At 41.3% G+C, this 13,369-nt stretch overlaps 1 protein-coding gene across 1 annotated transcript in view; it reads right to left on the minus strand.

The window, feature by feature from the left end:
• Positions 1-13,369, minus strand: part of NAT8L (N-acetyltransferase 8 like) — a 66,350-nt gene that overhangs the window by 5,930 nt on the left and 47,051 nt on the right. The window lies entirely within an intron of this gene.

The raw sequence follows: 13,369 nt of genomic DNA on the forward strand, positions 1-13,369 counted from the left end.
GACAAACACTAATAAAAACCAGAGGCCAGCAGATCATGTGAAAATATAATTTTGGTGTCATTCTCAAAACTTTTGGCCATGACTGTACTGCCATACACTACTACTCCCCTCTTCCCTTGGTGGGGGGGTGAACAGACTGAGGGCGGATTGAGGAGCTCAGACAAGTTACGTGGCCCCAGGTCTTCACCTTCAGGCTATGTGCCCACGTAGCAGATTTGATGCAGAGCGTTTTTGCCTCTCTCTGGCAGAAAAAAACGCATGCAGATTTACATGCATTTTTTCTGCCAGAGAGAAGCGTTTTTTCAGCGTTTTTACATGCGTTTCCGCATCCGTTTTCTCAAGCAGTTTTCCAAGCGATTTTGAGCATCACTTGGAAAGTGCTTGACAAGTTGGTCACACAATATAAATCCATGCAACTGGTATGGATTTATAATGTGTGAACAACTGATGCTTTAAATGCAGCATATATAGTAAAAAAAAAGAGAATTAAAACATTAAAAATAAAAAAAAAACTGTATACTCACCTCCCCGGTCTCCTCCAGTCTGCTCCCGGCAGCGTCCTCTCTCCTCAGCGTCTCGCGGTGTACTGTCAGGACCTGTGGTGACGTCATTTAGTCAGCTAATGGTCACGCGACCATCACCTGACCGCCGACGTCAGCGGTCGCGTGACCATCAGGTGACTAAATGACATCACCGCAGGTCCTGACAGTACACCGCGAGACGCTGAGGAGAGAGGACGTGGCCGGGAGCAGACCGGGGGCCACCGGAGAGGTGAATATACAGGTTTTGTTTATTTTTAACTTTTTTATTTCTTTTTTTCACCGCGTGGTATTCTCCTCTTCATCCCGGTACCACACGCACCGCGATTACGCTGCAATTCGCGGCCATTGAATTTAATTGAAACGCAGCAAATCCCCATATACCTGCGGGTCTGCTGCGTTTCAATATTCCTCAATGGCCGCGAATTTGCAGCGTAATCGCGGTAGAAATGGTCATGCTGCGTTTTTCAATGCAATGCGAATTCGGCGCACAAATTAGCGCATCATGTGCACAGCACATCCGAATTCACATTGCTTTGAATCGCAGACTGTTTTACAAGGGTTTTTGCAGCCATAAAAACGCCGCAAAAACGCTATGTGGGCACATGGCCTCAGAGGTAATCCGGGGAACAGGGGCAGCTAGGGCACCCCTAGCATTAGGGACAGGGTAGGGGCCCCTGGCGCCGGGATACCCGACACCAGAGTCGTGACACCGGTTTGCTACATCCCTGGTACCTTACAATTGAGGGGAGTCTGGGATAATTGATGGATGCTCTTCTACCAAAATATATCACCTTGTATCCTGTTGGTCACATCATGTTGAAGCTGTGCCATGTTTTAGTCCGAATGTTAAAAATGTGTTTCTCCCCTACTGAATGTTCTTTGGAACGTACTATAATCTGAAAAGAGTCCTAGAGATGCTGAAATTATTTCTATTCATTGACATAGACTCATTCAGATCCACAGAATCACTATAAATAACTTTTTTTTTCCATTTCAGGTGGAGACATTCAAAAGTGTCGAGTATGAAATAAAGGGAAATATCAATTGCTTGATTGAATTATATTAACATTGCGCCAATAGGGAAAACAAAAAATCAGTCTAAGATAAATGGCAATTATTCCAGCATATTCTAATATAAAGGTAGAAATGTTCAGTGATTATATCGATGCCTGGCCCATTATATGAATACATAATACAGTATATTATAGAGATTCACCAATCAGAGCAGTTAAAGAGGACCGATCACCAGATCAATAGTGGCCAGCGTCTGCTTTTATTTTACACCCTCTGCTCTTCTCAGTGTTTATTTTCTTTTATTCTGGCATATGGTTCCAGATATCTACCTCTTTATTTAGTGATAATTTGTATGGTCTTTTCCAATGGGGCGTGGCTCACATGGTAATTATGCAGAACAGCCAAAGGACATGCCCCCGAGGATCCTAAGAACAAAAAAGCCCATATTTCTGAATTTAAAAACAAAACAGAAAACTCATGTGATCAGCAGGGATAAAAAGTGCAAAAGCAGATCACCTTGATTTGGTGACAGGTCCTCTGATAGAAAACCTCTCGACGTGTATAAATAAATACTCATTCACAATCAACCTTTCTTAGAACTCTGCCTTCTGCTGTTCCCCTGTAATTACTCCTGGTAACGTACAAGTAAATTTGAATCTGGCTGTTTGCTGGGAAAATACTTGTAAGCTGAACGTCCACAGTACTAAATCCCTCTGAATATTCAGACTTGGAGGTGACTGAAGCACATATGCGCCAAAAAATGGCTACTTTTTAAAAAGGCACATTTGATGTTGGTAACTATTGCTCCTTCATACTTTTGAGCGCTTTTGTCACCAATTTATATTTAGTAAAAAATCGCCATTCTGGAGCTGTCCACTCTTTATTAAATAAAAAGGCCTGCCCCAGATTGGTGATCAATTTCTAATGATCCATTCCCTTTAAAGAGTATTTATCTACTGTTTAAATCAGCTTTTAATGTATTTTTATTTTTGCCATATCACAATCTGTATTAGAAAATTAGAAATCTTGTAATTTTCAAACTACCCTTTCTTTTAAGAGACACACACGTACAGTACAGACCAAAAGTTTGGACACACCTTCTCATTTAAAGATTTTTCTATATTTTCATGACTTTGAAAATTGTACATTCACACTGAAGGCATCAAAACTATGAATTACCACATGTGGAATTATATACTTAACAAAAAAGTGTGAAACAACTGAAAATATGTCTTATATTCTAGGTTCTTCAAAGTAGCCACCTTTTGCTTTGATGACTGCTTTGCACACTCTTGGCATTCTCTTGATGAGCTTCAAGAGGTAGTCACCGGAAATGGTCTTCCAACAATCTTGAAGGAGTTCCCAGAGATGCTTAGCACTTGTTGGCCCTTTTGCCTTCACTCTGCGGTCCAGCTCACCCCAAACCATCTCGATTGGGTTCAGGTCTGGTGACTGTGGAGGCCAGGTCATCTGGCGTAGCACCCCATCACTCTCCTTCTTGGTCAAATAGCCCTTACACAGCATGGAGGTGTGTTTGGAGTCATTGTCCTGTTGAAAAATAAATGGTGGTCCAACTAAATCAAACCGGATGGAATAGCATGCCGCTGCAAGATGCTGTAGTAGCCATGCTGGTTCAGTATGCCTTCAATTTTGAATAAATCCCTAACAGTGTCACCAGCAAAGCACCCCCACACCATCACACCTCCTCCTCCATGCTTCACGGTGGGAACCAGGCATGTAGAGTCCATCCGTTCACCTTTTCTGCGTCGCACAAAGACACGGTGGTTGGAACCAAAGATCTCAAATTTGGACTCATCAAACCAAAGCACAGATTTCCACTGGTCTAATGTCCATTCCTTGTGTTCTTTAGCCCAAACAAGTCTCTTCTGCTTGTTGCCTGTCCTTAGCATTGGTTTCCTAGCAGATATTTTACCATGAAGGCCTGCTGCACAAAGTCTCCTCTTAACAGTTGTTGTAGAGATGTGTCTGCTGCTAGAACTCTGTGTGGCATTGACCTGGTCTCTAATCTGAGCTGCTGTTAACCTGCGATTTCTGAGGCTGGTGACTCGGATAAACTTATCCTCAGAAGCAGAGGTGACTCTTGGTCTTCCTTTCCTGGGGAGGTCCTCATGTGAGCCAGTTTCTTTGTAGCGCTTGATGGTTTTTGCAACTGCACTTGGGGACACATTCAAAGTTTGCCCAATTTTTCAGACTGACTGAGCTTCATTTCTTAAAGTAATGATGGCCACTCGTTTTTCTTTACTTAGCTGCTTTTTTCTTGCCATAATACAAATTCTAACAGTCTATTCAGTAGGACTATCAGCTGTGTATCCACCTGACTTCTGCATAACACAACTGATGGTCCCAACCCCATTTATAAGGCAAGAAATCCCACTTATTAAACCTGACAGGGCACACCTGTGAAGTGAAAACCATTTCCGGTGACTACCTCTTGAAGCTCATCAGGAGAATGCCAAGAGTGTGCAAAGCAGTCATCAAAGCAAAAGGTGGCTACTTTGAAGAACCTAGAATATAAGACATATTTTCAGTTGTTTCACACTTTTTTGTTAAGTATATAATTCCACATGTGTTAATTCATAGTTTTGATGCCTTCAGTGTGAATGTACAATTTTCAAAGTCATGAAAATACAGAAAAATCTTTAAAATGAGGTGTGTCCAAACTTTTGGTCTGTACTGTACATTAGCAGCAATTGACTTACTCAGTACCTATTTGTTGTATTGAAGCATCTAATGAGCGTGTGCAAATGTCGTTAAGAAGGGAGGAGGAGGGGAGCTGTGACATCACCTAGTGTGAATGGTGGATCCTGTGTTATCTACTGTATGTACAGGTGTTATCAGTCATTGTACAGGAGGGGGTGGAGGGGAGCTGTGAAATCACCTATTGTGAATGGTGGATCCTGTGTTATTTACTGTATATAGAGGTGTTATCAGTCATTATACAGGAGGTGGAGGAGGTGAGCTGTGACATCACATATTATGAATAGTGGATCCTGTGTTATCAGCTGCATATAAAGATGTTACCTGGCCTTCTAATCCTGCCTGTGATAACGAGACTGCTAAAAAATTCTTCTATATAAAATAGGAAGTATGAACATAAATACAATCTTGTTATGTTTAATTTTTTTTTTCTATACTTTTTGCCAACGTTTTCATTTTTTTTTTATGTTATATAACTGTATTCTTTTTTTAAAATACAGACTGTAACTATGAATACATATGTAACTATTATTTACTATATAGTAAATTGGACATAAACATTTTGCACATCAAACTCCGAGTTGAACATTTGAAACATTTGGAATATTAGGAATCTGTTACTTTTAGTATCTCTTACATTGGAAATCCTCCAGACTGTAAATACTTCCGTCATCTGTAACTTTATGTTTCATGGCAGGTTATCTTCCCTGATTCAGATAGCGCAGTAGAGTTAAAAGTGATTGTTCCTTTGGGGAACTATTATTTGTTAAATACATGTATTCTTAGGCAAAAATAATTTTTGCTATTCGGTTCCATTAAGAATTTTGCACCGTTTGCCTTCTGTAGCCTCTGTGTTGCACTGTCTGTTGGCCAGGTTGTCATAGTGAACTCACTGGTGGATTCTATGTTAACTCATTCTGCAGCCAGCAATAAAAATGCAGAGGTTATCTGTCTTTTTCTGAGATCCCCTCAGCTGATTTATAACCAAAGACCACATCGAAGGTGAATGCACTGGGAAACAAAGAGCCTGCAAAAACCAAACGGTGCAAAATTTTGAAGTAAACTTAATTGCAAAATAAATTTGTAGCTCCAAATACATGCATTTAAGTATTTAAAAAAAAAAAAAAAAAAAAAAACCTTTAAAGACTTAAAAGCAGACTTTGGCGTGTGTGTATTGGTTTTTCTCTCATTAGAAGGCTTAATCTACTTTACTTTATAATCACTTTTGCAGCTTCGAAACCCCGGGGAGTTAAATCCTCACAAAGTTACTTTCCCCGTGGAAATTAAAACCGGGTATTGCAATCATTTAGGATTTAATGAAAGAACTGAAACAATTTCCTGGTTCAGATCCCAAGCTCCAGTATCAGGAAAACAGGTAAATTCATTAAGAACATTGTTTTCTATGCAACACATATATTGTCCAAGTGTGACCTAGAGAAACTCAGGCATCAGTGTAAGCCTAGAAAATGGGAAAATCAGCAAAATCAATACAGAACCGTCGGAGAATACAAATTATGCCTTAATTTATCTAATTTAGCTCTTTTTCAATGATGCAACTTCAGTATATTATTACAGTACCCTTGAGGCACCGATGTTTCGCCGGCTCCCTTATCATTTGATACCAGGGCTGGTAATCAGCATAATGCTGGTTGTGATTATTGGCCCGTGTAAACATGGAAGCAATCAGCAAATGCTCATTCATCGGGGGATTATCTCTTTTATGTGGCCTTGATCATAATATTGGTCAGGTGCATATCAACCTGTATAAATTTGCGCGGGCGCGGAGACTGAATGAATATATTAAATTACAGCAAAGGTTCTTTAACAAGGATCTCTCATGAGGTAAAAAAATGGTCAGTTTTTGCTCACTGTTCTCCCGAATCCGACACGGTTTTTCTCTTTCGCTCTTGTGTTATTCTCGCTTCCACTGTTCTCCTGAATCCGGCACTGTTCTTCTCTTTCGCTCTTGTGTTATTCCCGCTTCCACTGTTCTCCCGAATCCGGCTTTGTTTTTCTCTTTTGCTCTTGTGTTATTCCCGCTTCCACTGTTCTCCTGAATCCGGCACTGTTCTTCTCTTTTGCTCTTATGTTATTCCTCCTCCACTGTTCTCCTGAATCCGGCTTTGTTTTTCTCTTTTGCTCTTGTGTTATTCCCGCTTCCACTGTTCTCCTGAATCCGGCACTGTTTTTCTCTTTCGCTCTTGTGTTATTCCCGCTTCCACTGTTCTCCTGAATCCGGCACTGTTCTTCTCTTTTGCTCTTATGTTATTCCTCTTCCACTGTTCTCCTGAATCCGGCGTTGTTTTTCTCTTTTGCTCTTGTGTTATTCCCGCTTCCACTGTTCTCCTGAATCCGGCGTTGTTTTTCTCTTTCGCTCTTGTGTTATTCCCGCTTCCACTGTTCTCCTGAATCCGGCACTGTTCTTCTCTTTTGCTCTTGTGTTATTCCCGCTTCCACTGTTCTCCTGAATCCGGCGTTGTTTTTCTCTTTCGCTCTTGTGTTATTCCCGCTTCCACTGTTCTCCTGAATCCGGCACTGTTCTTCTCTTTTGCTCTTATGTTATTCCTGCTTCCACTGTTCTCCTGAATCCGGCACTGTTCTTCTCTTTTGCTCTTATGTTATTCCTGCTTCCACTGTTCTCCTGAATTCGGCACTGTTCTTCTCTTTTGCTCTTATGTTATTCCCGCTTCCACTGTTCTCCTGAATTCGGCACTGTTCTTCTCTTTTGCTCTTATGTTATTCCCGCTTCCACTGTTCTCCTGAATCCGGCGTTGTTTTTCTCTTTCGCTCTTGTGTTATTCCCGCTTCCACTGTTCTCCTGAATCCGGCACTGTTCTTCTCTTTTGCTCTTGTGTTATTCCCGCTTCCACTGTTCTCCTGAATCCGGCACTGTTTTTCTCTTTCGCTCTTGTGTTATTCCCGCTTCCACTGTTCTCCTGAATCCGGCACTGTTCTTCTCTTTTGCTCTTATGTTATTCCTGCTTCCACTGTTCTCCTGAATCCGGCACTGTTCTTCTCTTTTGCTCTTATGTTATTCCTGCTTCCACTGTTCTCCTGAATTCGGCACTGTTCTTCTCTTTTGCTCTTATGTTATTCCCGCTTCCACTGTTCTCCTGAATCCGGCGTTGTTTTTCCTTTGTTCCTGCACCTCTCCGTTCCTGAGATATGGCACCTTCTTCCCTCTAATTTTTTTAGCCACCCGGGAGTAGATTGGCCGCACCCATTTGGCTAAAAAACCCTAAATTCATAGAAAGGGAAGAATAGGCCATATCTCAGGAACAGAAAGGCACAGGAACAAAAGAAAAACAACACCGGATTCAGTAGAACAGCGGCATTTACATTTGGTGAAAAGAAAATAATGCACATTTATGGCAAATGACAAGTTCTTTTTAAAAGGATATTTCTGTAATAAGACGTTATCATCTATTAAATCAGTTCTAGATCAGTGGGGTAACAACGCTGAGTCCTCAGTCATCTATTACTGCCAAAGTTAAACTAATTTACTCCCCTAAAGAATGAATGGAGTGGTAATGAACATAGAGAAGAAAGAGGGTAGTTTCCAGCAAAACTGACTGGATAAAAAATATAAGTTTATTAAATCAAGTTAAAAGTCCATTATCAGTTAAAACCTCAACACCTGACGCGTTTCTAGCGTACTAAGACGCCTTTAGTCTCTTAGTTAGTACACCAGAAACGCGTCAGGTGTTGATGTTTTAACCCTTAATGGACTTTTAACTTTTTTCAATAAACATATTTTTTATCCAGTCGGTTGTGCCGGAAACTACCCTCGTTCTTCTCTCTGTGAGCTGCAATCATCAGCAGGTACCTACTGGTTTCTAATCGCAGCAACTGATTCATCTATGTTACCAGCATTAACAGCTCTAACCCTCTTCCCTCTCCCCTAACTCCTTCTCCGGTAGTGAGCATACTCGACCAACAATACAGTCAAACGTTCTGTTCTGTCGATCTATGGCGATCTCAGAGGTCAGGCTACCAACTAGACTTTGATTTATCAAAGTTTATTCACAGCCATGCCTGTACGTGAAAAATGCAGGGAAGTGGTGCAGCCCTTTTAAGCAACTGATTGGTCATGGAAGGTCAAACCTTTACAGATCCAAGATTGGTAGCTGTGGATATTTCATGGAAATGAAGATATTGTCTTCTCCTTGGAACCGTACAAATTTACTGAGGATTTGTAACCTTCGGGGGTGATCAGGTAGCGGCACAATGCAACTTTTTTAATTGCTGCAAAATTGTAAATTTTTCGTTTTTTAGGAAATTGCATCAATAAATTGTAATTTTGAGAGCAGACCCCTTATGTGTAGGCTGGTCGTACTCTACTCTATCACAAGTAAGCCTAAAATAGGGAATGAGAGCCTACAATAGAGAGCGAGCACGGGCAGCACACAGTGCTCCACTATATAAAGCCACTAGAATCTCTGATTAAACCTCCCGCTGGTTTAATAAAATACCTGCAGCACATCAGGAGAACACGAGGCCGGATATACTCTCTGCTCACCCTCCCGCTGTCAGGAGAAATCAGCTCCAGAGCTAAAAAAAAACCCCACTCAGCTTCTATTTCACGCCTAATGGCTAGTAATGCACTGCATATCTGAAGACCCGACGATTACACCCCAGAAATGGGTAGACATGTTCTGCAGCTTTTGGGAAACTAAAAGTAGACATGGTAATCCACAGGGTGACTTGTACCCAGCATACCTGGATATGATGACCTTAACGACAATGTCTACAAAAGAGCCAAGACCAGTGGTTGGTGGCCGAAGGCGAGTAGATATATGGCACATCATTGCTGAGCGGGATTTGGGTCTAAAGGGTAACATTTCTCCTTGTGGAGAGTGACAAGCCAAGGCTTGGCATGTCAGTGTGAAGAGACTTATAAGTCATGCATGCTTCTCTGTGAAACTAAATATGCAAATTGTCTCTTCAGAGAGGAAGAGGACTAGAACTTCCATTGGGTAGGAAAAATCTTCCCAATCACTTGTGGTCCAACTGCTAGGACCCCCACCGATTCTGAGAACCAGGGCTTTCTGGAGCGGAGGTTGATCCTGCTCACATCTGCTCCATTGATTCTTATAGGAGTGTCAGAAGACCAGCTGAGCGCAGCGCCCGGCAATCTCCGGTGGTCCCAAATGGTGCGGCACTGCACATTATCAACCACAGCTCCAGATCTTGGGATTGGTGGGGGTCCTAGAAGTCAGGCCACAGCAAAATTAATCCCTATTAACAGATAGCGGATGTGAAGGCATAATAGTACTCAAACAACACAGGCTGAGGGTAAAACAGTGTGGCAATATTTTATTGAACCAAACAGACGATACACATATAACAGTTCCAGCAAATACTCAATATGGTGCAAAATTACACAGTCTCACCCTTCCGCTGGTCCGCCAGGAATAGATCAGCTGCGACTTTGGGACTTCCAGGGCCAACTACCTCAACCAGTGGCCCCCAGCTTTGGATGGACACCCACAGAGAGGAGGTAGTGGCAAGCTTAAGAAGCTGACAGTCTATTGAGGTACAAGGCCAGGAGACTCAAGGGTCCCTACCTGGCCTCTCCAAACAACTCCATGGGTTCCAGGTAACCTCATTGTCCCAACCTGGTTTTCTCCGAGTGTCTCCATGGGTTCCAAGTGACCAGATGGTCCCAACCTGGCAACCCAAAACATATCCATGGGGCCAGGTGACCTCACTATCCCAACCTGGTTTCCCCAAATGTATCCATGGGTTCTCTGATGGTCAAGGGAGCAGATCTGTATCCTTCCAGCAAGGGCAGTGTTTCCTTAGGCTGGAATCATGTAGAATCCAAATCTCTCTGTCTCTCTGGATGGAGCCATGCTACCAAACTACTGTCCTGAAGAGTCTCTCTGATTCTCCTTGCAGCACAATAGAAATCCCTTTTATATTTTTCTGTGGCTCAGGTCATCATTCACAGGTCAGGGCAAAAAGGTGCAGAGCTCAGGTCTCCTTGTTTGAGCATTTAATCAATTTACATAGTTTGTGTCCCCCTGCTCTGTAAATCAACAACTAGCTGGCTTAGTACAATATGTAATTAGAATATTAGCAAACACTATTGTTCTACCCTGAGTCACTGTCCTTCTTGACCAGCCAAAGAAACACAAGTTAAAAAGTCAACACAAAACACAATAGTATATTTCTCTTAGAAGTTGTATCTTCACAGGGGATAACTTCCAAACTTGATAATGCCCCTTCAGTATCCTCATACAAATCAGACTAAAGTCAGCTGAACCTGTCGATATCTGCAGGGTTGACAATCAGATGATTTTGTGGGAGAGAATTTTCAATATTGTTGAATTTCAGCAGCCCATCCTTTTGTTCTCTGGCATGAAGAACCTGGGGGGGCTCAACTGAGCCGAGCCCTCCTGTATGTAGGGGAGTCGGGAGAGATAGTTGTCAGACAAACTATGCTTTAGTTCACATGCAGCATTTTTGCTGCGCTTGTTTCCAAAATCTGCGTCTTTTTTACAACCTCTTTTTCTCCATTTTTTCAGCGATTATTTTTTTTGGGGTGCAGATTACATGTGTGCTTTGTCTTCAGTGCACGTTTAATAATATTTGTTTTATTCACAAATTTATTTTTCAAAAATGCAGCGAAAAACGCTGAAAGAATTGACATGCTGCCAATTTCAAAAATGACAAAAATTTAAATTTTTGAAATCTCATAGCTTTTCCTGGTACTATAAAATTTGGTACTGTTAATTTGCGTTGCATGTGAACATAGCCTTACATGGCTGATTCAAATCAGACTGAACGGATTATAGTCAATGGCCCCATTCAGATGAAGAATTAGAAAAACAACCCAACACAGAGTTAGAAGCCAATTTTTTAAAAAATCGTAGTAGGATTAAAATCTCTGGTTAAAAACTGCCTCTCGGGAAAAAATAAAAGGTTCCAACAAATGGATCATCCGAAAGCCTCCATTATTGATCCACTAAACGGATCAGATTTTAAAGTAATCAATGAATTAGGACTATAGAGATTCATTTATATAAGAAACTTCTGCAAGAAACGGATCTGTCCCATGATAGTCACAGTCGGCACAATCGGGTCCGTTCACTTTCCGCTTGGGTGGCCATGATTTAGAAGAAAATTATTTTTTCCATTATTGTAGAGGAGATTTTATTAAATTTGGCAAAATTTGTCGCTCACAGAATATCAATTTATTCTGCGGAAACAGAAACCTGCACTATTTATGTGGCAAAATCAGCATGGTTGCCAACTTGACTTTTTGTTTTTTTCTGGACATAAAAAATTATGGACAGACAATATTTTTTACGGACACATTGGAAAACCATAATAAATCATGACTACAGCCCATAATTCTTAAATTAAGACATTTGCGGCATTCACTGTAAAATGATGATAAATTACAGACAAAAATAATCTGTAAAAGTTTAAAAAAAAATCATGAACATTTAAAAAATTTTTTTTACGAACAAGGCAAAAAAAGTGACCAATTTTTTTGGACTGTTCTGGAGTCTCTGGACGGTTGGCAGTGGTTTGATATTCCTCTGTCCAACAGAAAATATTCTATTTCTCTTCTCCAAGTTTTGGCTTCAAAAACTGCATCAAAATGGTCACATGTGAACGCCTCCCGACAGCGCACTCAGCTGGGGAATGATTAGGGCAGGTTATTGGTAAATGATAAGTGTTTTCATCCACAGCTAGCTTAGATATATATTTATTTTCAGCCAGCGTTACAACATGTTCCCTCTCCATTAGAGCCGAAGTCATAATTGTCATTTCAGTGTTTTCCTCCTTGTGAATGAAGAATAATGGACTGAGCACTTTGCACTTAAAGAGAATCATGGTCCATAATGAAAATGGCTCTGAGCGAGCGTGCACCTCATTAATCGTGCCTCTTCTTCTCCCTGATAGAAGCTTTAATGCATTACAATAATAGCAGAGGACGACGTACTCCACTGAACATGTATGTTACATACGGATTCAGAGAGCACGGCGCCCCCTACTGCAGGCTGTGTGTAGTCTGCATTCATGCACAATGTATATCAATGTACTGTATAGGTGTACGACGGAATAAATCACCCAAATGGACACTTTAATTCATAGTGGCATTTTTCTGCATATTCACAGATCAAAAGGATGCAAATTCTGCCTCCGTCATGTGAATGGATAAGTTTGATGTACAGATTTCTCCGGCGCATGTGCTAAACACGGGGCTCAAACACCGTCTACGCTGGCCGAAAAGCTCAGAGGGGCAGATTTATCAGGCTAAATGAGCAATTTGCTCCAAAAAAACTGTCTTTCATCACCTTAATAGATGTTATTATACGCTTTAGACATTTTCTGCTTCTTGTCCAGAAGGAAACATGGCTTTATAGAAAAGGGGCATGGTTTACCAAAAAGGCGTGGCTCGATGTAATGAAACTACGTGGCAAAAAATGGAGCAAAATTTTGGTAAAAAAATTTTGGGCACAAAGTAAGCCACTTAACAATTGGAAACTAGATGGTCTAAAGATGGGGACAAAGAGGAGAAGGAGTCGCAACCAGACCCTTGTGATTGAGCAGCCAAAAGGCTCATCTACAACATAAGATGCCAATATTATAAATGACCCATGGTAGTAGCCCTAATCCAAATTTTGCATTGGGACCCATGAGCTTTAAAGAGGACATTTTTCTTGCCTGGTGTAAATGCCGCTGTTCTCCTGTATCCTTCGCTGCTTTTCTTTCGTTCCTGCGCCTCTCCGTTCCCGACATATGGCCTCCTCTTCCCTGTATATAAATCTTGTCTTGTTAGCCAAGGAGGCGTGATCCTAAATTCTTCTCTGTGGGCGTGTTCATCAGGGCCAAGCCTAATTGGCTAAAAAAGACTTTAAATACCTGGAAGCGGAACCAATAACTCAGGAACGGAGAGGCGCAGGAACAAAAGAAAAACATCGCCGGATTCAGGAGAACAGCGGCATTTACACCAGGAAACAAAAATTACATATTGACAGGTGCTCTTTAAGGTATTCTTCTGTATCCATAGCCTAGTGAGACTTTATGTACATATATTAAGCTGGGCTTTCCTTGTATATACACAGTCCTGAATTAGA

This window comes from Phyllobates terribilis, unplaced genomic scaffold, assembly GCF_046119375.1.
Source record: "Phyllobates terribilis strain yellow unplaced genomic scaffold, ASM4611937v1 Scaffold_1__5_contigs__length_1240528914, whole genome shotgun sequence".
Classification (NCBI taxonomy): Eukaryota; Metazoa; Chordata; class Amphibia; order Anura; family Dendrobatidae; genus Phyllobates; species Phyllobates terribilis.